At 43.7% G+C, this 25,426-nt stretch overlaps 1 long non-coding RNA gene across 3 annotated transcripts in view; it reads right to left on the bottom strand.

Annotated features, from left to right (window-relative positions):
- Nucleotides 1-25,426, bottom strand: part of LOC109284476 (uncharacterized) — a 311,532-nt gene that overhangs the window by 92,924 nt on the left and 193,182 nt on the right. For 2 of the 3 annotated variants that reach the window (XR_009455288.1, XR_002091954.2), the window contains 3 exons: nucleotides 4,384-4,563; nucleotides 2,734-2,922; nucleotides 220-1,178 (listed from right to left, as the gene is read on the bottom strand). This is a non-coding gene — a long non-coding RNA (uncharacterized LOC109284476). Of the gene's footprint in view, nucleotides 1-219; nucleotides 1,179-2,733; nucleotides 2,923-4,383; nucleotides 4,564-25,426 lie in introns of those variants that run through there. The other variant, XR_002091955.2, reaches the window with a different exon arrangement.

Genomic DNA, 25,426 nt, shown 5'->3' with positions numbered 1-25,426 from the left:
TTCTCAAGCATAATAGTAGGATTTCATCCAAAGCACAGAAAATTAATGTCACAGTAGAAGTCTTGTAGCTAGATTATGCTACTGTATAGTGCGATACAGTGAGTCTAAGATCCTATACCATCCCTACCACTTGTATCCCAGGGCACAGGAGTAGTTCACCTACAAAGACTGACAATTTCCACAGGCAATAATCCACCTGTTTGTTAGTAAGGCAATTTCCCCAACTCCTGGCTTCAAAGCAAGCTGTCATTCTGTATTTTGTATCAGTCAAACCATCCTCCACCCTGCTGGGGCATCACATGAATAAGTGAAGACTTTCTGTGAACTTTTACAGTTATTGCAAAGCCACTTTTCTGGCTATCTGTTTAGTCATCACAGCTGTCTCATTGCCTGTCTGCCTCATCATGACAGTGTCTGAAACAAAATGGTGGAAGCAAAGAAAGGTCTTTCTGGTACTACTTCAATAAGAAAAAAGGTTTTATGTGTATCAACGGCAACATACTTTGTACAGGTGAGTGTTGAAATAGGGAATAATACCAGTGCAGAAATATTCAAATACAGATTTTGGAAAACAGCACAGTCTAGTGAATTGAGTTGGGAGCCAGAAACATATCCAATCCACGGACATGAGCTCCTTTTTCTAGTGAGTTTATTCCCTAAAATTTATTCACTGTGTGGCTGGTCATGGAGGCTCATATTTTCAGAGGTAATTCTGGGCACACAGGTTAAAATCATAAGCTCTGATTGTTCAAAGATGCCAGGCATTTGCAGCTGGAATTACAGCTAGCCATCTTTGAAAATGATGTCCAACATGGCTCACACCAAAAATAGAGGCTCCCAAAATGAGTTGTCACTGTGAAAAAGTTTACCATTAACCTCTCTCTCCATCCCACTCACCTGCCTCTAAAATGCAGATAATTGTATATTTACAGGCAAAAATTCCTCTCAACTTCAGTGGCCTTTGGAAGCAAACACTAAGGTAGTCTGAAGGGAGAACATGCACTATTCAGATAGCATGATCTAACCTTGTCTTGCTCAGTAGTGATCTCTCTCATTGATTTTGAAGTATTATTCATGGCTTTATATGATGGTGGTTGGTTGCAGGAGGCCTTGAAGGATGGAGCAAATACAAGGAGACACAGAGGCAATCCTTAGGTTCTTGGTGGGGATATGCCATGCTGCAATGGATGAAGCAAATAAGCAAAAGAATTGAAATATTATCATTCATAATTAACTGTGCATATTTAAAGTCCATCAGAACAAGAAACAGTTACACCAAACGGCCTAAAGATGACTGAAAAGGTCCAATTAAGATTGCTGAATGTAAGGGTCACAGATACACTATTATATATACACTGGCAATGATCTAGTGTGTCACAGAACAATAGGGATCAGATAGACATGAACAACTGCCCCAAAAGAGGGACGGGTAGAAGGTGGAAGCATTATTGAGGAAGCTATGTCAAAGTGTACGGTGCTGTCAGTGATTTTTCAGTGGAATTTTTCCTAACTGCTAGAGCCTTAGAGTCAGCAATATTTATTGGAAAGGATGCAAAAATCATAGAAGTACATCTACAAGCCAGACTTTCAGCTAGTGTAGAAAGGGCACTGACTAATGAGCTGGCATGAGGAGACACATTTATTTATTCCATGGTCTTTACAGGCTGGCTGCAAGCCCCCAACATTTTGCAAACCATGATCATTCCTAGGGGATATCTATGTCTGGTTAGTTTGTTTGTTTGTATGTATAGTCAGTAACTAAGGTCATAAGCTTTACAAGCATTGACTGTCTCTGAACTGTTACTTGGCTTTGATTTTCCAGCCAGGGTGTTGAGATTTTTAAGCAATATTGTTAATAATAGACATGCACTTTGTTTTAGTTGAAACTAATTATAGACTTGTCTGATGCAGTATTTCATGCGCATGGGTAAAAGGTAAATAGGTTGTTATAGCCCATAACATCTAAAGGTTAAAGTCTGCTTTCAGTACTTATACATGTGCTCCGGGGTGGGGTGAAGAGGGAGCCGTTTTAATTAAAGCGGATCTCGGGGGTCACTATAATTAAAACGCCACAGTGTCTCGTGTATTCAGCATCCCATGTTTCAAAATGGCTGGGGGGAAGGGGTGCTTTAACTAAAACTCATTGAATGAGCTTTAGTTAAAGCACCTCTGCCACCATTTTGAAATGTGGGGCACTGAATACATGAAAAGCTGCAGCAGGTTGGAGCCTTTTAATTAGACTGCTCTAATCCAGCGGTTCTCAACCTTTTTTGTACCTGGACCCATTTGTAAACATCAATGGCCAGTCCTGACCCAGCGCCCCTCACTCCTGACCCACTGCCCCCCAGTGTGTGGGGCAGGGTGAGATGTATGTGAGGCATGGGGGGCCCCAAGCAGCCCCTTGCAGGCTGCAACTCTGGCAGCCTACAAGGGTAAAGCCACGGTTTCCCACATTTTTCTCCTTTAAAGGAGAATCCATTTTTAAAGTTTGTTCACAACCCTTTCATATATTCTTGCTACCGACTTCTGGGTCGTGACCTATGGGTTGAGAAACGCTGCTCGAATCAGAACGTGTTCTAATCAGAATGCGTTGGAGCATGTGTATAGGCATGATTTCACTGGTACGGCAAGAGTTAAGTGAAGACAGAATTTGTCCCAATATGGTTTTTGCCATATAGTTAAGCAAAAACTATCTATCATTGTATTTACACATATTTGTAAAATTGTACCCACTTTGGAATTACTGTGGTATCTCCCGATCTGGATATTTTCAGTCCTCGAACAAAACTTCCCGGTGCCTGGTGCCTGAAGATGAACGATTTGTATGCCACAAAACCCAGTATCTGTTAACATTGTGCAAATTCTGAAATGTCCTTAGTCTGCTCAGGTTCAAGCTCACATATAGTTGGTAGTTGAGAGCACCTGCACAAAAGAGTTTTGTTCAATTGAATTTTGGCAGAACATCTGTTCTTTATATCTATTCCTGCATTGACTTGCTAAAATGATGCTTGTAAGACAAAGAGCATTTTCTACATTTAGTATTTAGTAATTGCATTTTCTTGTTCAAAATGGTTCTTATCCAATCAGGGAGCAGCACCATTTGCTGTTGGTGACCTTTAGCATATCACAAATAATGAATAACAAACAGGTTACCAATAAACTATAAGCTGATAACTTTTTATACGGTCAGCATTGGCCAATATTTAAAATTATGGCCACATCTGTGGAGATCGAGATTAGTTTGCAAAGATCACATGAACTGCAAAAAGCCCTATATCCATTGCATTATTTATGTGCAGGTAATGATTCAGAATCATCAATACAAGATTTTACTTAGATTTCTATTATTTGATATGGTAAAGAAAAAATAAGTCTACAAGGAAGGAGGAGCGCTCTCCAGAGAAGGACCATGTTTACTGTAAACATAGTTTTAAAAATAGAAAAAAAGAGCAAACACATTAACATTTACCAGAGACCCCTCTGGGCATTATGCCATCCTCATTGCTACTCTCTATTATTGGGGTGTATTTGTCATAATTATTTTGTTCAGGTTTCATCTTGAACTCCTGTTCCTTGGAGTTTATAAGCATGTCCATTTCCTTCAAACTGAGCTTTGGCAAAAGGGCAAGGGGTAGGTGGGAAGGCTTTTTGGAGAGAGAATTATTTTTAAAAAACTGGTTTGGTCATTTCAAACTGTACAAATACAGCCCTGGGAAATAGGTTCTGGGGAAGAGAGGAAGTTGACATGCTAATTAGGTATTTTCAGTATCTCTTCAGACTTGAAAGGAAAGCAGTTGTACTCATTACAAGCCAACTCCTGGAAAGCCCCTGCAAACTGAAGTGCTGGGTGATAATATAGGGAAGGATGTGGGGAAGCGATGTATGAGCTCTCTGCAGCTCTCAGATCCACTTGTGGGAGCACAGTTGGTAAAGGGTGACAGCAGCTCCAGCACATTTCCAGTAGCCCACAGAGATGTGTACTGGCGGGAATCTAGAAGGGGCGAAAAGCCATGGGGAGATGGGTAGAGAAGGTTATGCCGCAACTCCAGTTTTCCATCTGGAAATTACCTGGGCTGCCAAGGCTTCCTGCTCGTGCACCCCAGTACCTCTGCGGAATCCACTGAATCCCAACCATAGTTTGTTTCAGGGTGCAATGAAAATATGGTTGGGAGTTACCCTTCCCTCCCATTTCCTAGCTCATTTGCACGGGTACTTCCTTTCTTTCGCTCTATACTGCATTATTCACCACAGGGAAGCTTTTAGTCCTAGGAAAAGGTCATGCTTACATTTAATTTAAAAGGACAAAACCTGCTAGCAAGACTTTGCCTGTGGTGGTTAGGAATTCCACCTAGGCAGCAGCACATGGGAAGATTTCAGCATTACCTGTGCACTGGAGTACAGTGTGATGGTCCTAAATGTTTTCGCCACCTAACTAGAGCCTGATCCAAGGAAATTTGAAGTCAATTAGCTTTGGATTGGGTCCCTGACCCTCGGCTTCCACAGATGTCTGCTTGCAAAGCTAAAAGCATTCATTCAGTGCCAGGCTGGAAAAATGCCAAGAACCTAGAGGCAATCATAAAATAAAAGGATTTGGTATTTAATGGAGGCATCTTGACAAATGTTCCATTTCCCGCTTTTTTAAACAACAACACATTCTTTGTTCCTTTGTAAATGTATGTCAAATATCTTTTTAAATTGTGGGATATATATTAAACTATTTTAAATGCCAGGTATTGTAACAACATGTTGGATGCACTGGGGGTTAACAGGGTTCAAATTAAAACACGCCAGTATGACATCTGTGTAGTAGCGGCTGAATGTTAATGCTCCCTGCAGCACTCTGATAAGCAGAGAGTAATTGCTCTAGGTGCATGAGTAGCTTTACACAAGTAAGGAGGTGCATGGGGTTGAATGGGCCTTCTCATGTGAGTATCTGCAAGATGTTGGGACCTTAATTACGTACTAACCATCCTTTTACCAGATGCCCAGTAAATATGATGCACCTCCCCTAGCAAGCAAAAAAGAAAATGATACAGTGTTCTATCTATATTTCCTACTGTGCTTTTTACTACAAGTTCATTTTGATGAAGACACTTTTGCTGACTCCTTTACATAGGAGAAGTACTGTGGTGGGCTCTTATTGCCTCAATCACAAGAGTGTTTCTAGAAACAGGACAGTACGTGGCGAGAGATAACGCATCGTGGAATCTGCTGCACCTGCTTGGCTGCAGTATCCGTCCTGGTGGTCACATGGATGTTATGGTGATAAGAGATAGTCATTTTTGTCCCGTGCAGATCAACGCAGTCTGTCCCACAGAGCAGAAGTGGGAGCAGTGGCGGTTTCGATCTGATCAACCAGAATGAACAGTTTTTAAAAGCCTGGTTGGTGTCAGACTTGTTTAAATCAATTGCCTTGAGAGTCCATTTATGCTGAAAATCTCCGAGGAGGAAACAATCTTTCCAGCTTCTCACTATTTTTACGGACAACATGAACCATTTTTTGCAGTATAAAATTTCAGCCCACAAAAGCCAGTTACAGCAAACTATTTCCATTCTAATTATTATCATTAAGAAGCCAGAATCCACTGGTTTTTTTCTCTTTGAATGCTTAAAGCAGATTGTGATCAAAGCATAATTTATTCAGTGTACGGGTCATCACTGCTTTTCTTACTGGAAGTACTTTACACTGCCCTGGCTGTCACTATTTACTTCACTTCATCCAAAGGTGTTCTGGGTAACCCCTAGTCAAGTATGCATTGCATGGTCCCCTTTTTGAGTTTAATCCATGAAGATGCAAGTTTTTAGGAGCCACTACCCTGATCTGTAACTCAAACTGTAGAGACTCATGCCTCTGGTTCAGTGTTGACCAATATGGCATCTATCACGCTAGGCCAGCCTTTCAACTTTTTTAATGTTAGGCACCCCTGATTTGACTTGAGGCGTTTATGAGTCGAGTGACACCCCTGAGCCTGCACTTATCTCCTCACACCTGCTTATGCCCTAACACCCGGCACCCTGGCACTAGACAGTTCACAAGAGAGACTAAGACATGGTATTAACGTAAACTTGGATTCATTGGCACAGCTCTGTTGATCATAAGTGTGTCCATGATCCCTGCCCTCGGGAGCTTACAAAGGCTTCAGCTGTGCTCCATGTAGGTGCAGGGGTTTATCCAGATGGCTCTCACAGCAGCAGCAGGGCCTGTTTTCAGACATAGTGAAAATTTACTGAGAAAGACTAGGGGAACACAGCTGCTCCATGAAGCCCATTGCACAACATGATGGAGGAAAGAAGGATTAACCAGTACGGTTGAGGGAGTTTCAGGAGAGCTCTTAATGCTTTGGCAAGTGAACTTGATCCAGAAAGCTGTTCTACAGGCGAGAGTGGTGAGGAAGAAAGTGCAAAGAAGATTATGGGAGAAGTGCATGGCCTAATTGCTTCTCAGTCAAATATCATAACCCTGTCCTGGCTTTACAACACTTTACCGTGCTGATTATTTCTCAAAGCAATGTAGGCAGATTATTACTGCCTTTTTACATCTGGGCAGAAGAGATCAAGCCCTGAAACTTGCTCTCATTCATCCCATGAACTGGCTACCCTAGACATTTAACTACGTGAAAAGTCAGGTGCCCCTTTTTGTTTTTACTTTTCTGAATTGCTGTTTTATTTTTAACAGCTTGCAACAGAAAGAAATGCGTTATCGCATGACTGTCTAAAGTAAATAGTACATTGTGGTTTTGGGCTTGGACACTTGAATGTGCAACTTCCCAGCAACAAGAACTGTTCTCTCTGTAGGGTATTTCCGGTAACACTTCTCTTCTTTTAAGAAGTAAGGAAAACCGTCACCTGGAAGCTGAGACAGTGCTATTCAACTGACAGTGTTAATACTTAGAGGTGTAAGCATAAACTTATACTTTAGACTTAGGAAAAGAGACAGTACATTCTTGCTTAGCAGAAAAATTACAACAGGTTATGATTATTATAGAAGACATGAAGCTTTGGGTGATCCTGAATATAGCCCTGACCTTGTTCATGTCCAGTTGGGTTTCCTTGGCCAGTTAATTTCACTTTTCTGTGCTTTGGTTTCCCATTCTATAGAAATGAATGTTTCTGTGGTTTATTCTTGAACATTTGAGCAACCAACACATGTACCTCAAAGTCACTAAAGGGTTACATCATTTAGACTGCTATGAAAAGTTCACTAAAACAGTCTTTCAAAATCCACTTCACTCGATTGTACTTTCTGTTCTCAACATTGTGAGTGTGGTTTAGCTTCTAGTATCTGAAGTTCAGGCTACTGTGGTTTGACTTCAGAGGAGTATCCATGAATACAAGTGTTTTAAAGATTTGAATGGGCTGTGCAGTCCCTTGGAATATACTCATATAACACAGTACTGTACTCTACAACCTTAATTATATAGGTCTTGACCATCAATGGTTACCTGCATGATGACATCATCATTAAAACCATGTGAAAGGGAACCAAGTGCCTTTTTCAGATGTACCAGTCATTCTGCAAGAAGCAGAAAACTCTTGACCAAGACCCAGAGAAGCAGAAGATGGGCATAACAAGTGTTATGTAAAACAACAGCAGGAAGGTCTGTACATGTGCATGGCAGGAGGCGTGATTGTGGGATGCAGCATAAGATCCTATCATGCTGGTGCAGGAGACTTGCCCTGGATTGCAGCAGCTGCGGTCTTCCAGGTATGGAGGCACAGGCTACTCATGCAAATTAAAGCTGGAAAAACCAACTATAGAGCTAGTACACACTTTTTAGCAATAACTTTATAGCTGGTTGGACCTTCTTATGATGCCACGGTTAATTTGTACATGTAGCCAGTCTAAATTGCGCAGTAAACCAGGTAATAGCACAACAGATGTAATATGTAGAGGGGGGCCTGGGTGATTTATCAAACAAAATGGACAATATTTACCCTTCCTAGCCCAAAATATGGAATTTAGGCTGGGTACAGATGTTTATTACACAGTAAGTATAACATGCCGAAAGCACTCTACAGCCATAACCTAACCAAGCAGACGTTCACCACACAGAGTGCTTTAAAAATGGCAGAAAACCCTGGATGGATGTGGTATCAGGCTAAAGCACTTTAGGTTATAGCACTTTATCAAACATCTGTACCAGATCCCATCATGACTCAGGTTAGGTCACAGTCCTCTGGCATCCCAGGGGTCCCTTGCAGGGCAGCGTATTAGCTTCCACTGGTGCTAACCTGCTCTGGATGAGCATTGGCTGAGCCCTGCCCCTGGGCTGTCTCTGCCTTGTGTGGCTGGGCAGGAGGTATGGGGACAGAGCCCCCCTGCTGCATGGTCCCCCCCAGCTTGCTGGCTCAGGGGGGAGCTTGCTGGTTCCTGGTCTTGGGGGAGGTTGGATCAGGCCCAAGCCTCCTGACAACTGCAGCCAGGAGTGGCAGCTTGGGGCTCCCTGGCCCAGCTTGAAATATAGCCCCTCTGCCATGCAGGCCCAGCCCCCCATAAGATCAGAGCCAGAAAGCTGGAGGGAGCCCATGTGGCAGAGAGCTCTGTTCCCCCTCTCTCCCCCCACAGCTGCTGCTGACAGCCTCCAGCCGGCAAGGGGGTATGGCTGGGGAGAGGGGCTGTGCCAGCAATTGCCTGGGATGCATGTGGGAGCACCCCAGCTTGCTGGCCTCAGCCAGTGTAGGCCACTTCTGTGCACCCCCTTCCTCCCAGGGTGACTGTCAGTTCTAGTCGCTCCCACACTCATCTAGGGCACTTTGAGTAAGGAGCAATACTTAAAGCACTTCCACCTTGGGCTTTTTAAATGACTGTACTTAGCCATAGATGTTTTCATCACTTGTACCTGTTTGAATAATTACTGCTTAAATAGTCAGTTCAGCTGTCAGGGGTATTTATGACTGTTCAAATGCTTTGGTTGACAAACTTTACCTCATCATGATTTTTCCATTTGGCCATGAATAACTTCCTCAGCCCTATTTGTTCTGTGAATTTATCTGAGTAAGATCCTCAGGAAATAATTCTTGGTCTTTTGCTTTCCTTTTCCATTTTCTCAGTCTGCTGCCCCTACGCTACACAAACTTACTGATGAACTGTATGTCTTAGCTCCTACAGATAAATGGCTGGTACAGCAGGTGAAGGCTCCCCAGTGCGAGAGATGTCACAGCAAAAGGAATAGGAAGAGATTATTACAACTGTTATTAAAAAGGAAAAAGGGCAAAATTATAACATAGATCAGCTTCAGTGAAGTCAGTCTAAATATGCACAGGCAGGATTCCAGGAGTTCAGAATTTGGCCCATGGTACGTACAGCTGAACGTACGAGTTTACTGTGGAATCCATGTTGGCTTTTAAGGAAATTCCTTTATTGGCCATCTCAGTTTCTCTCAATGTTACCCATTTTAGGATTCAGGCACATTAAGCAAATCAGCCCAGGTCAGGAACACCATGAATGATTTAGGAGAATCTGACCAGCTAAAAGACAATGGAATTTTGAATTAATCCCATGCCATTGTAATAAAGGAGATACAGCACTGACAGACCCCTGCCCTTGCATGCAGGGGTGTTCTCAGTGAAGCTGAGGAATATTTAGGAATACATCATATACGGAGACTTCATAAATCAGTTATGCTGTACCCATAAGGAATCTGATATGACTGTCATAGAAAACAAGAAACTAGTAAGGTTTAAATGTGTCATGAGCTGGGCTAAAAAACCACCCAGTTTTTAGCACTAAGCTTGATCCTTTAACAACCAAATCAAAAGAGTATCTCTAGTAGCTGGTAGCAGTAGTACACCCTTATCTTCTATGAGAACCAGACATCAAGGGAAGACAACACAAGCTGGCCAGCTCATAGACAGCTCATCTTAATCCTCTGAAGTTCCAGGAATTCAAGTCACTATTCAGAAGCAATTTTTTGTAATAATCTTCTCAGGCTGACCTTTCTACACCCTGGAGAATTACTTCACCACTAAAAGTGGATCGGACACTAGGAGTTGACACAACTCCTCTGTGCAAGTGTGTCCAATTCACATGAAAGGATCTGCAGTGTTGAGCCTACAACTGCCTCTGCAGAGACAGATACAATGGTCTAGCAGGTCTTTCTTAGACACCTTTTCTAATGTTCTTTGATGCTGGGAGTGAACAGACTAAACAGATGCACCACTTTAAATGTGTGGGGTGGGGGAGAGCAAGAAGGTCTTATCAAAGTCCAGTTGATCCAGTATAACTGTTTCATCTGCCTATTCCTTAGCCTCAGTCAGTGAAGCTAAACTGCAGTAATTTAAAACCGTGCTTCAATCTGGGATAGACTACTTTGGCTTAGCTTTACTTATTGTAGGTTAGAAAAGGCCAGATGAAGCAGATCAGCTGCTGCCAGCTCCCAGGCAGTAAGTCCTTGGCTTTAAAAATATTAAATTGGACATCTGTCCATGCCCTGAGCCAACATCTTACTGTACAAAACCTTGCTAAACTTTATGGGCAGTGGGAGGTGATACCAACAGATAACATGGCTGTGATGAAATACTGCATTCTCCTATGCTCACCAATTTAAAATGTAATACTGTCACTTACGTGATCACAGTAAATCTATTTCCAGGGAAATGCGAAATTTAAGGAACCGCAAAGAATTACTTGAAAGTACTGTGTGAAAGTAATAGTGAAAAATGGACCCTGCTGTTAATTGAAGTAAAAAAAAAAAAAGGAACATCACAACTCTATATGACTTCCATTATTTGCGTACTTCTGTTACTGAAATCAGAATAGTGTCTTCCAGTAAAATCTAGTTAACTAGATGACTCATGTGATATCTGAAGTGACCATGGATTGCTTCTTAGTTACATGCCCTCACTGGAGTTTTCGTGTCCAAGGGTGGATCCAAAAAAAAAAAGAGGAATTGAAAATAGCTGATTGTAAAGACGGCCATTCATTGTACTTCCTTATTTATACTAAAATAAAGTAGAAAACATTGTTAACCATTTTAGACTTTACATTAGTCGTCCCCTGACACTGAGGGCACCATTAAAAGACATTGACCACCATTGAGGGCACCATTAAAAATATTCCCCTCATCTGTGCAGGCAAAATGTTCTAAATAGACAGACAGTGCGTGATAGCATTGGAGTGATCTTGTAGCTGTGATGATGCAGGAAAGGCAAGGAGGATCAGACACAGAACCCTGCCTCTAAATAGACACTGCATGCGCACACACAGATACACATGCAGATGTTCAGATTCAAATCCTCAGTCTGCATGCAGCATCTGACACTGTGCACAGCACTTTTTGTGTACACTTCAAAACACTTGGATGGGGAATTTAAATTGCACCATTTACATTACTGGCAATCCTTAAAATATTTCCAGTTCTAAATATAGGGAATAGTACAACTATTAGGATAAAGGAAAATATCATGGTGAAGTAAATATCCAAGCTGATCTTTTCAAAAGTGACCACTCATCTGGAGTGACTTTCAAATCCTGAACTTGAGGTACCTGAAAGCAGACCGTAATAGCACTGTGCAAATGCATCTACACACTAGAAGCCCGACTCTTGTATGGTATGTTAAGCTACAAAACTTCCAAAAACTGAACTACCCAAAATCAGGTTTTCACATTTGACAATACTGACCTGGCCAGCTCCTAGTGACAGCCATAGTTCATAGCCATCTGTGCAGGTCTGAAAAGTAAATGCTCCAGAAATAGAAGAATCCAAGAATAGACTTGATTGAGCAACGTGTAAGTGAAACTATTTTTAAAGACAGACAGTGACTGTGAAAGAAATCTTGAACTTAGAAATGGAGAGGATAGCACTAAAAGCTCCAGAAATCACAGCAGATAGTAAATCCCAGTCACTGACATCTTGGAGAAAGAAATGTCAACTCTTTTGAGCAGCACTTATTTTAATGTTTTTAAAATGTGAAGTGAGAGTTGTAAGCTTTGAATTGGAATCCAATCACTATGCCCCCTTGAGCAAAGCTCACAGCTAACTAACTTCCATGCACCATCATTGTTAGCCTTCTCCAGTTGCAAGATACAGCACCATGTACTGTATCTTTAATCTTTTCTCCTTGGGCTAAAATCTACCCTCACTTATAAGCCCACTGCCATCAATGGTTGAGGATACAAATTAACCCCCCAAAGAGAAAAAGCAAAAGAACCTAGGCACAAAATTTCACTCTGCACAGTTATAACATGGTTTTAAATACTGAAACTTTGCAGTGCCAAGGAGAATGAAAAAAAGACCAGTCTGTTTAACAGGACTTTGCCTGTGTGTGGCATCCAGCCAGACTCTGAGAGAATCTGAGGGGGAAATATCTGTCCCATACTCTGCAGGAGCTTGTGGTCTCTTCCTGAAAGATCATTTTTCTATCCTTGCCCTCTCCAAACTAAGCTTTTCCCCTCAGTCCCTAAAAAAATGCATTGTTGCTTGGATCTTGGAGAATAACAATAGGCAAACTGTAGCTCACCTTACTCCGGAGGGAAGTATTAGCTTATATTCCTCCCTGACTGCATTGGACTAAATTGATATAGGCCATTTTTAAACTGACTGGAGGATATTTTCTAGCAGACAGTTGCTCTGATGTCAATAAATCTATTTGAAAACACCCCTTCTATTTAACAGGCCCTAGTATGTTGTGCAGGCAAGACCTGAGGGCCTCAGAAGGGGTTAGAGTCATGGGGAACAGCTTTTCCCTTTAATTCACACTCTTTTTCCACCTACAGCTGGATGCTAGGGGCTACCACTGCCAGAGAGCAATGCCATTTACAAAAAAAAAAAAAAGGAAAGACTGGGGATCAGGGAACTGAACATAAGCTCTGAGATACAGCTTCCAAGGTTTGTGCAGATATGTATTTGTCATTTTATGCATGTAACTATGTAAATGCAAGCTAATTTACTTATTTTTCATATTGTCTGCCTGTGACTCCACATTTCATTTCATGGTCAATACACATGCCCCAAGCAGTGTGGGGAGAAGAGATAAACCCACACACAGGTCAATAGCAAGGAGGGTGAGGCAGCTGAGGTGAACAGGTAGCTGAGCAAGCTGGGGGAAGCAAGGCATGCTGGCAGATGCCTGGAATTGCTAGGTTAGGGTGGACCCATATGTCAGTCTCAACATCAAGCCTGGCTTTGCTGCCTGAGCCAGATTTGATGCTGCCACGTCTGCCATGGGTTGGTGGGCCCTGTGGAAGGAGTATCAAAGTTGGCCAAGTATTACGCCTGGATGAGGTCCCTGGATCAATGCTGGGATGGCTGGGGGTAGTGTGGCAGTACCATGCAGGAGAGAAGCTCTTCTGTTTGGGATTTGGTTGGGAGATGGGGACAGGAGGGTCTCCCCTTGAACTTTGGGGTTGGGAGCCTTCTGCTCACGGCTTCTACCCTGCTTGGCGTCTCGCACTGGTGTCCCTCAGGGGTCCGTGCTTGGTCCAGTTCTTTTCAACATCTTTATCAATGATTTGGGTGTGGGGGTGAAGAGCTCACTGGCCAAGTTCATGGAGAACACCAAGTTATGGGGGAGCATGATTACGCTTCAAAATAGGCTGCAGATACAGGTGGACCTAAACAAGCTGAGAAGTTGGGTGGATCGAAACCAGATGAAGTTCAACATTGAGAAATGTAAAGTGCTCCACCTGGGGACAAACAATCCCCAACATACTTACAGGCTTGCTGGCGCCAAACTGACTAGCACCATGACTGAAAGGGACCTCGGGGTAATAAGAGACGTATGAACATGAGCCATCAGTGCGATGCTGTAGCCAGCAGGGCAAACAAGACTCTGGCATGCATCAACCAGTGCATCTCAAGCAAAACCAAGGAAGTGATTCTTCCACTTTACTCAGCACTGGTGAGACCGCAGTTGGAGTACTGCATCCAGTTCTGGGCACCACACTTCAACAAGGATGTGGAAAAACTTGAGAGAGTCTAGAGATGAGCTACCCGTATGATCAGAGACTTGCAAGGCAAGCCATACGAGGAAAGGCTGAGGGACTTGGGCCTCTTCAGCCTAAAAAAGGGAAGGCTGAGAGAGGACTTGGTAGCAGCTTACCGCTACATCAGGGGAATATATCATGGGCTCGGTCAACACTGTTCACCAGGGCACCCTTGGAGAAAACCAGGAGTAATGGCCACAAACTCCTGGAAGATCAATTCAGGCTCAACATTAGGAAACATTTCTTCACAGTCAGGGTGTCCAGACTGTGGAATAAACTCCCTCCAGGAGTGGTGCAATCGCCTACCCTGGAAATCTTCAAGAGGAGACTGGATGGTCACCTTGCTGGGGCCACCTGACTCCAGTTGTATTTCCTGCCTAATGCAGGGGGGCTGGACCCAATGATCTTCTGAGATCCCTTCCAGCCCCCTACACTGTACAATCTACAAGCAGGCTATCCATAAGCTGAAAAAAAATGGGCTCTGCAGTTGCCTCTAGTAATCATTGTTGGAACTACATCTTTTACTCAGCCAGGGGCAGGCAGTAGGCCTGTGTGAAGCAACTAGCATTCGCTTCAGATTCGGATTCGGCCAATTTGGGGGACAGTGATTTGATTCGGTGATTCAAATCACTGTCCCAAATCAATTCTCAGCTGCTGCTGAATCTCCGAATCACCCAGGCCCACACCCCGCCCACTCTCCCAGCCCCCCACCATGGCTGCCTCGCCTACCCCAGCTGCTGGCACTTTGAAAAAAAAAGCCCTGACTCACCAGTGCTGCTGGGCAGGGGGGGCATCCCCATTGCCCCCCACTGCCCCTCCACTGCATGGGGGGTGGGGGGCGGGGGGGCTGGGGGAGCAGGCAGGGGATGGGGTCTGGCAGGGCCCCCTCATGGCCACTTCCCCCCTCCTCCAGCCCCCCCCCCCGGGCCCTATTTAGCAGCTCTGAGTCTGGCTCCAGCTCCCTGGTGCAGTGGGTGGGGACTGCCCAAACCATCAAAGGTCTCCAAATCTTTTCCAAAGATACGGAGAGCTTCAAATAGATTTGAACCTTTTTACTGGTCTCTTGATTTGATTCAGATCTGAAGATTCAGCCACTGAATCAGAAGGGGCTGAATCTCCTCCAAATCGAATCAGCACCCGAAGCTTCGCACAGCCCTAGCAGGCAGGCATGACAGCCAAGTGCAAGGGCTGCCTTGCACTTGGCAGCCATGTCTCTGTGACAGCTACTTGTAGGAGAACATTGTAGGCCCTTCAGATACCTGGACACACCCCCCCACCCCGCCCCACCACCACCAGTCTTTGGGGGAGGAGTGTGCCTTCAGGGCCAGAAGCAAACCTATTTTGGAGTTCTCAAATGGCCTGATGAGTCCGTATTTCACTTCCTAGCAATTCCAGTGCCCTAAAGACTGTCTACATGGGCAGAACCTTGTCAGGGCTAGTCAGGCATGACAGTGCCCTACAGCCACTGCACGGGAGCCTTCCTTCCACATGGGCAAGAACATGGCCAGGCTTCAAGGTGGTGCTTGGACTTTACAGCCACAGAGCAGTAGGATCAAAATTATACCTACCTCTGTAACAGAAACTAATAAGAGAGTCCAGTATGCTCATTAGCAAAATAATGTGATATAGTCAGCTTGTCAAAATAGATTAAGCTCATAATTTGGCCTTATCCATAATGAAAGAAACATAAAGCCGTTGTGGTTAGGTAATCAACTGGAATTCAAAGGTGCAACATAAATGTATTCACTGTTGCCTGCTGCCTGGTGCTGCTCTTCTGTGGAGGTACAAGAGGCCCTTTTGGCAATCACAGAATCATAGAAAATGAGGGTTGGAAGGGACCTCAGGAGGTCATTGGTGAGTTTTTATTCACCAAGGCGCCACGGGGGTTACAAGAAACAATGGCCACAAGCTAGCAGAGAGCAGATTTAGATTGGACATTAGGAAGAACTTCTTCACAGTTAAGAGTGGCCAAGGTCTGGAACGGGCTCCCAAGGGAGGTGGTGCTCTCCCCTACCCTGGGGGTCTTCAAGAGGAGGTTAGATGAGCATGTAGCTGGGGTCATCTAGACCCAGCACTCTTTCCTGTTTATGCAGGGGGTCGGACTCGATGATCTATTGAGGTCCCTTCCGACCCTAACATCTATGAATCTATGAAAAAACCCCCTGCTCAAAACAGGACCGTTCCCAACTAGATCCCAGCCACGTCTTTCTCAAGCCAGGCCTTAAAAACCTCCAAGGATAGAGATTCTACCACCTCTCTGGGTATCCCGTTCCAGTGCTTCACAGCCCTGCTAGTGAGAAAGTTTTTCTTAATATCCTACCTAAACCTCCCTTGCTGCGACATGAGACCATTGCTCCTGTTCTGTCATCTGCCACCACTGAGAACAGTCCAGCTCCATCCTCTTTGGAACCCCCCTTCAGGGAGTTAAAGGATGCTATCAAATTCTCTCTCAGTCTTATCTTCTCTAGACTAAATAATCCCAATTCCCTCAGCTTCTCCTCAGAAGTCATGTGCCCCAGCTCCTGTACCATTTTCACTGCCGTTCGCTAGACTCTCTCCAATCTGTCCACGTCCTTTCTATAGTGGCAGGCTCAAAACTGGACACAGTACTCCAGATGTGGCCTCACCAGTGCTGAAGAGAGAGGAAGAATCACTTCCCTTGGTCTGCTGAGAACACTCCTACTAATGCAGCCCAGGATGCTGTTAGCCTTCTTGGCAGCAAGGGCACATTGCTGACTCATATCCAGCTTATTGTCCACTTTCTGCAGAGGTCCTTTTCTGCAGAGCCACTGCTTAGCCAGTTGGTGCCAAGCCTGTAGCGGTGAATAAGCCATTCTAAGTGCAGGACCTTTCACTTGTCCTTCTTGAACCTCAGGAGATTTCTTTTGGCCCAATCCTCCAATTTATCTAGGTCACACTGGGCATTTCTACACAAGATGCTACATTTGCCATAGCGACGAGCTACAGTGATGTAGCTCGTCACTACGGTGATGTAGCATTAGCGGGGGTGAACTGTGATACCGCTGCTACTGTGCAGTAGCAACAAGCTGCTGCACTGTAGCTGGTTGCTACTGCACAGTAGGCTCAGAAATGACCCATGCAACACCAGGACTGTACAGTACCAGCAGTTACTGTATAGTCATTTCATACTTGCTAAAGCAAGTAAATGAGTGTGCAGTAACAACTGTGCATTTAGGCGAACATGTAGAGATGCCCTCTGAATCATAGCCCTACCCTCCAATGTATCTACTACACTCCCCAGCTTGGTGTCATTCATGAACTTGCTGAGGGTGCAATCCATCCCATCTTCCAGATCGTTAATGAAGATACTAAACAAAACCATCCCCAGGACCAACTCCTGGGACACTCCACTTGATACCAGCCAACTCAGCATCAAGCCACTGATCGCTATCCGCTGAGCCCGACAATCCAGCCAGGTTTCTATCCACCTTACAGTCCATTCATCCAACCCATACATCCTTAGCTTGCTTGCGAGAATGCTGTGGGAGACCATATCAAAAGCCATGCTAAAGTCAAGGTATAATCCTCTGTCAATGTTATGAATCCTGAAAGGCCTGAGTAAATGACATTTTTAGTGACTTTCCCCAGTGGATGTGAGGAAAGAGCCCTGCCCTTTGTTTCCATAAGTACCCAAAAGATCAACGCCTCCCTCCTCCCCCAAGACACCTTCTCAGAGGGACACAAACAAGTTGCACCCCAAAGCATTTCAAACTCCAGGTACCTAACCTACAGTTTTGTATTGGGTAGAAGGGGGAATATCACGTTTGTTTCTCAATTGCCTGACAGAAAAAAATAAAGGAAGCTGACTCAGTAAAATCCCTTGTTTTACTCGCATTTCACTCCCTTAGCTCTGAGGAGCACCAATTTGCAGGGGAGGGAGATAACATTAGGCAATAGCCAAGAGGAGAGGGCTGCAAAAGAAATAGGGAAGTCTTGTTCCCAAAAATTACTGTAACTCCTGCCTCCCAAAGAGATTGGAAGGAAGTGGGAGATCATCCTCTACAAGACTATTTCACTGTCAGAAAAAGGGAGCTATGGGCTAGGCAGCTACAAAGGATATCTTTTATCAAGTTGTCTCTGTCTGTTGCGCTGCCCAGTACTAAAATCATAATTTAGTCAGACTCTCTCTGTCCCTGTTCCACCGTTCCTGAGAGGACTCGTTCATTTTTGCCCTGAATACTTTACTCTGCCAGCAAGTTTGTGTAACCAGTTCCTGCAACCAGGTCACGAGGCGTGTGATCATAACATGCTGTGCTCTGGCCGGCCACCTGATGGCCATGGGCAGCTGGTATTGATTAAAGCAGCCCACAAGGTGCTGCACAGGTTTCCCTCACTTACGCTGTACGTGCGTTCCTGGAAAACAGCGCATAACTTGAATTCACGTAAATGAAACGTGTTTACAATGTAACAAACAGGGATATGTTCCAAGACCTTGACTGTACTGACCCCCAGACCCATTTCTACCACTTTTACAAGACAATTTTGTACTCGCCAACAGCAGCGCATGAATGTTACCATAATGGGGACGGCAACTACAGAAACACGCCGCAGACAATGAGTGAGGAGCACAGATCCACACAGGAGACTATATTTTGCTGCGCGTCACTCCCACAGTGCACCGCACAAAGCCAGTGACTGCAGGCTTCCACCACACCGATCGCATAAGAGTGAATTTACCTCGCATATAACCAACTTTTGGTATAAAAAGGGTCATCACATAAGAGTGAATTTGCACACACAGAACCCGCATAAAGCGAGGGAAACCTGTAATCTGTAACTCTAATATTGCTCTAAGACAGTAGGGGCCAACCTTTTTGGCAGGCAAGCCACAAATTAGGGGCCAACTTTTTTGGCAGGCAAGCCACCACTCCTGCCCGCTCCCCATTGACTCCTTTTCCCTTCCCCTGCCCCATCTGCTGCTCCACCTTCTGCTCCCTACTCTGTGCTCTCTGCCCAATCTCCTGATTTATTTTATGCGTCCTGCCTTCTCTTCCCTGTCTGATCTGCTCTGCCTTCTGCTCCCTACCCTATCTGCTGCTGTGCTGCCTGTCCCCTCCCTGATCTGTCCCAGGCCATATACACAGGCTGCCCGTGCCACTTGGGACACTTGTGCCACAGGTTGGCCACATCTTCTCTAAGCCATGCGTGTGCCAGTGTATAACCTGTATGAGAATCTGGGAGCCAGGAAACTGCAAGGCTTCCCAATTTTGCTTGAAACTAGCATTTCTCTGAGTTTAACATGGTTGTAATGCAAACCGGAACTCACAGCGCTGTATTTTATGTAGAAAAGATGTAGGAAGAAAACTGTATGAATTATTGAGAATTTTGACTACTACTCAGGCAGGTTTTAGTTGCCTGTTTCCTCTGCTAGCATACGCCAAGCCCAGTCACAGTGAAGAACCTGTAGAATCCAGGCAGGCCATATAAATCAAACCTGAGTAAGGCAGCAAAAGTACAGTAAGTATTTCTTCTATATAGTGTAGTAGTAAATAATCTACCAAGTTAATGTTTCACTGATACAACTTGGTTTAAGAGAGGGGAAAAAAACCCATGGATGTTTTATCTGTGACCCTTGGCTTGAGTCTTTTCAATACAGCTTTAACTGAAGAGCAAAGGTTAACTGTAATAGTAAATGTTCGCATTACTATAGCTTAAAGCCATATTCTGTACTTTTCTGTCAAAATGAAGACAAACTGTTTAACATCGATAACAGAACCATAAAAAAGTCCATTGTCTGAAACTATTAACCAATCACTCCTCAAAGCAAACATGGAAGGGCTTGAGTAGGTGGAAATAAAAAGGGGTGGGGAGGGGAGAAGAGACGTTTCATGCTAACCTGAAAATGGTCCGAGGAAGACCTATGGGCAAGAGACATGCAAACCAGCAATCCTAACAGGGGCGAATGACCCACAGGCAGAATATACTCCAGATAAAAATATCTGAAAGAATGAGATTAGGAAACAAAAATATATTAATTTTTAAACAATTCAGTCTTGACAGGCAACTGACTTCAGTGGGACCTGCTGGTGTTCAGTGTCTCTAGGCACTGGGCTCTGAAAAGGAAGAGTGTGCAGGGAAGCAGCGTAATAGGGGAAAAACATGACAAATACTCGTTCTACCCTCAGAGGACACGCATGGAGTGTAAGTGAGAGCTGCATGCTGCAGCATACTGACACAGAATTAGAGAGCTTACATGTATTTAACATTAAATAAAGCACAAAGAGGAGGAATTGTGACAGATGAAACTGATATCGTCTAGTACCAAAGCGGGGCGGGGGAGAGAAAAAGCAGTCACTACTGAAGAATTTTCATGTGGCATTTCTGGCATTATCTTTTGGAAAACACTGGGTTTTGCTACTCTTTCAACTTCTGGAGTTCTCACAAACCATCTAAACCAGGTCTTTATTTATGATGGGAATTTAGAAACTTTTTTTACATTCTTTCAAGCTCATTCATTTTTGACCCCAATTATATTGAATAATGTGGTTACGACTAACATAAATAGAGTTCCGTTATAAATCAGGACATGCTTGCCTGGAGACAGCCCTTTTACTTCCTCTTGCTCGTGTTCCACAGCTGTCCAAATACATTCCCACCATCCCTGAAACCTGCAGCCTGCTCACGTTGCCACAGCTGGTGGGGGGCAGAGGTAGTGGGCCGCAGGCTTTCCCCCACGTATATACAGGCAGTAGGCTGATTCATGCTTCAGTTTATGTTGTATCATTGAAAGGCCAAATACTATTCTATTCCTGAGTAGAATACTAAGTCCCCTTATCAGTAAGAAGTGCTCTCCATGTCAGTTTGATAAAGATCCAGTAGCTTGCTGGTTGACTCCCTAAGGCACAGTGCAGGCTTGGTTTAACAGAGGTGAATGTCCACTTGCATCTTCATGCAAGCAAAAAATGATCATCTGTGATGCAACTAAGGAAAACTGAGTACCCAGAACTTTCCACAGTGGTTACCATTAAATAAATGGTATTTGTCATCATTTACCCTTCAGATATCCTGGAGATATCATGCTATGACTTAGACTAGGAAATAAAAATTGGCTAATTTCTGGAAACTGTTGGCAAAGGATGATGTTCAGATTGTGTTGCTTTGACATCAAGGAGCGGTCATGGGCATGATTAAAAGAATCAGCAATCTGGTCCAGGATGGCATTTCATAATCTTCATTTTCCTGCCAAACAGAAGACCTATCAGGAGGAAGAACAAGCTGCGTGACAAATGCATAAGCACAAGGAACAGGTAAACTGACAGGAAAAGAAAGGACCAATGTGAAACTTCCCCAGAAACTCAGACAACACCTAACTAAGGTCATTTAACATTCCCTCTGAATTCTCTTCATTGTCATCTCCTGGTTTCATCTGGCAGAGGAAACTGCCATATCACAACAGGAAAGCTGTACACGTGGTATTTTTTACTCAGCTGCCATCAAGCAGGCTAGGATTTCTCACCAGAAGAGTTGTTCCTAGGAGAATCACAGTACAGCTTATTGAGATTCATATGAGTAGCTAAACTTCTGGATATTTATCTGGATTCCATGAATCCTTGGGAGTTGCCATTCCCCAAAAATACAAATTAAGAGCCTGATCTTTCAAGCTCTTAATCATACAGATGGTTTTGTTAGAGTGATCCATAGGATATATCCTTAACACTTCACATGCTCATTTTTAACACTGGAAGCATGTAAAGGTTTTTGGCAGTAAAGTTCTCCAAGTGGACAACATCCTGATACAGAGCGCGCACACACAGTGCACCATGCCCTGACGATCCCAAGCAGCCGTCAGAAGCCTAACTCACACCAAAGCCCCATCAGAAGCCACGAACTAGACTAGGAGCAGGTTGCGATCAGGCAGGCTGCACAAACACACCTATGCCATCAGGTTTCTTTCAAAATATGGGGAGAGAGTGAGAGTACTGCTACCTCCAGTTTACCAAGAGCTCATTGGTTAAAGAATTCATCCAAGATGTTACGTGAGAAGATAAGCCTTTCAGGGGTGGGGATTGTTCTCAATCTTTCCTGCTGGCATTGTTTCACTTCTCTTGGAATAATTAAACAGTCATTGGCCCAGAGAAAGGCAGACAACTAGGTATGACTCATGTTTGAAGGTTAGAACAGTCACCTAGGATGGGAAAGATCAGGATTCCACAGTCCCTGCTGCAATGAGTATTTCAGTATTTTATCCAATGGCAATTTAATACACAATATAAATTGCAGAGACATGCAACGTTCTTTTGCATGTTGTTCACCTATGACTGTGTGTTTTTTCATGCTCTTGGAACTGCAGATTCCTTCTTCAGGGCCAGCTTCAAATGCTCTTACTAAAAGCGCTTCATGAATAGTCCCATTGAAACTACTACTAGGATTACTTTCTGAATCTGGCCATCATCTCTTAAGAAATCAGTGAAAAGGGTAACCAATGAGGAGAGGGACAGAGGATTTATTTTTCACTGGGCTTTTATTTCAAAATACCTCAGCATTTTTAGAAACTGGATTTTAAAAAAGGTCTACCATCACAGGGTGGTACATTGGCATGAAGTGAAAGTCTGCAGCTGCACACGATCCCGGAAACTCTGCAATACTCAAAGTGCATTATCATAGTTTTGCAATTAGATTAGCATTTTAAAAAAGAACAAAACATACAAAGAAATATTTTCCTTGCACTGTGGTAAAATGCTACAAATTAATATTGGAGGTAGCTGTTTGCCTGGCCTACTCGTAGTACCTTGGGGTTGCATACATGAAGCTAGCGTAACCATACCCATTTATCTGCACTAGTTCTATGTGGACACTCTTAGTAGTAAACTGCACCTCTCTCTCTACATGGGACATATGGACTTGATATGATCCTGGTTTTACTCTTTCCTCAAAATAGCAGGCCTCACTCTAAGCATGAGGTAAGGAGAAGTCACCTAAGTCAACAGCAATCCTTTTGGTTGAATAAGTATTCAAAGAGCATAAGGAGAGGGCCTTACTCTGCTCTCACTAGAAGTGGCACAAATCATATTGACTTTAATGAGAGCAGAACTGACCCCAAAGCAGGCAATGAGGTAAGTGGCACTAACAAGGAATGAAGTAAAGATTTCAGAAGGAGCTAATTCTAAGGTTTTCCAGGATGTGCATTGAAATTTTGTGCAAGATAGCATTCATTAGTCAAATCATCCACATTTGCTTTCAGCTGGTGTCAACAGATACCAATGTTGTTATTCCAAATTTACTTTGATGTAGGAGAGAGAAGAATTTGACTCAAACTTATTTTGAAAATTGTTAGAAACTGAGGCATCCCAGCATCCACTTTGATAACCTTCTCAACATCTCTCAACTGTACAAAGTGGGGATCTATTTTTCTGTGTCTAGGGAATGCAAGGTGGTGTTTTGGGGGTAGATTCTCGGAGTACCTCTCAGGCTCAAATAGCTGTTATCTCAGCTTCATCCCAAATATATTGGTTTTTGGCTGCTTACATGTTCCAGATACAGGCAGTCCTTGGACTTAACAACACAATTGGTTCCTGAAAACCGCATCTTAATTCAGTGTTGTAACAGAGCCATTTTTCCCATAGGAAACAATGTTATAAATGGAGGATTGATTCCTGAACCAAGGCCTAGTACTTTATTTTCAGCAAAAATACCCCAGAATTTTGCACTTAATCAATTATAGATGAGTAATCTAGCTACATTAAAGTATTTATATTGTAAATAGCAATCATATTGATTTGGAAGGACTTCTTTGAGGTGACTTTGCTGGACTTTTTGAAGAGTTCTTGGCTGGAGTCTTCTCAAGAGTCTCAGCTGCAGGTTCTTCTGGAGTCTTGTCTGCTTTCTTAAAGAAAGTGTCCAAGGAAGTTGGCACAGATGTTCTCCAGGGAGATGGGCATGGCATCGCATTGGATCAAGCGTTGTAAAGGCAAAACTGAGGTCAGAAAGTTGAAACAGGGTGTCAATTTATAAATGATGTAAATGCGAAACATTGTAACTCGAAATGTTCTAAGTCAAGGACTGCCTGTGGAGATTCATGAAGTCTTTATATCAACTCTGTATTAAAGAAAGAAAAGCTCTCCTTAAATAAACTTGTTTTTAACTCAAATCTCTCTCCTTTGGACATGCCACATCATGTCCTAATAACAGCTGAAACAAAATCCCATTCAAGCACATAGGTAAAATAACTTATGTGCATTAGCCACGTTAGATGTAGAGTCAATAACCCAACAGAAGAGATCTAGACTCCAAGATGTCTAGGCCTAGGCATGCATTTTATTTTGTTCTGTGCTTGTACAGTGTGTAGCATGGCAGGGTCCTGATCCGAGGTTTTGATAGAGGTACTACCACAATATTAATAGTAACTACAGCAGCCCTTCTTATAGTACTGCTAGCTAGGACCCCCCCAGTTCTGTCATCTGTACTCACACTGAATTGTAGCCAATGTGATAAGGGTCTGGGCACATGAGCAAGTTATCAGGAGACAAAGACAGTCAGGGCTTTACTGCATGTCAGCTGCTCTGTGGAATTGACCATGTGCACGCACTTATCTCATGGTAACTAAAAGCGAATCCACAGTAGTTTTCCTCTCTTTACTGAGGGCCAAACTAGTGCAGTTTAGCATTCATTTATCATGTGGTAAAAGCAAGCACCCAGACAGTTAATGTTGAGTGGCCAATGCATTATAAAGTCCTGCCTCCAGGCCTTAAGGCTAGCAGGATCAGGTCCTGAGTGCATAGCCTGTTATATAAAGATGTATGATGTAAGTATCAGGTCACAAGATCATGCTGCTGTATTATCTGTGACACTTTTGTGACACGCTGGGCACATCTACACATGCACCCGACTGCGCAGTTGCTACAGCGACATGGTGTCTTGTGTCTGTGATATTTGTGATAATTCATTAAAAATATGGGCATCATGGACACATTTCAACATTTCATAGCATCTGTGTAGAACTTCTTCAGCTTTGCATTCTTTTGTGCAAAAGAATCCTAGGAACTGTGCATCTTCAAGACCAGAAAATCTTCAGTGTAATGCAATTTAGTTTAGCTCAGTGGCAGACATTTCTTCAGCAGTCTTATGCCACTTCCTTGGTTCTACCAAGACCTGGTAGAACATGGCATAGTCTACATCAGCAGCGTTCAACCTTCCCACCCCCTGAGCGGGTCTAGTGGCATGGACCTGGTCCATGGCCCTGATCCAGCGCAGGGGAAGTGCACAGGGTTGGTCCACAGATGTGATCTAGCCCCAGGTGCTGGCTCCCACTATGTGCTGGCATGATGTAGCATGCAAGGCCATATCATCCAGCCTGCAAGGCTTCCCATAAGTGTAGAAATTTTGGAGCAGGAAGTAGTAATTAATGTTGCCACCACTCCCCCGTTTCCATATTTGCCATCCAGTAGGAAGATGCATGGGACAGATGACATGGCCTCGCAAGTTGAATTTGGCCTATGGGCCAGAGGTTGAGCAGCACCACCGGTCTACATGACTTGAGGCCAC

The sequence above is a fragment of the Alligator mississippiensis genome, chromosome 10 (assembly GCF_030867095.1).
Source record: "Alligator mississippiensis isolate rAllMis1 chromosome 10, rAllMis1, whole genome shotgun sequence".
In the NCBI taxonomy this organism is placed as follows: Eukaryota; Metazoa; Chordata; order Crocodylia; family Alligatoridae; genus Alligator; species Alligator mississippiensis.
The sequence above is the reverse complement of the archived record's forward strand: the minus strand, read 5'-3'. Positions and strand labels throughout refer to the sequence as shown.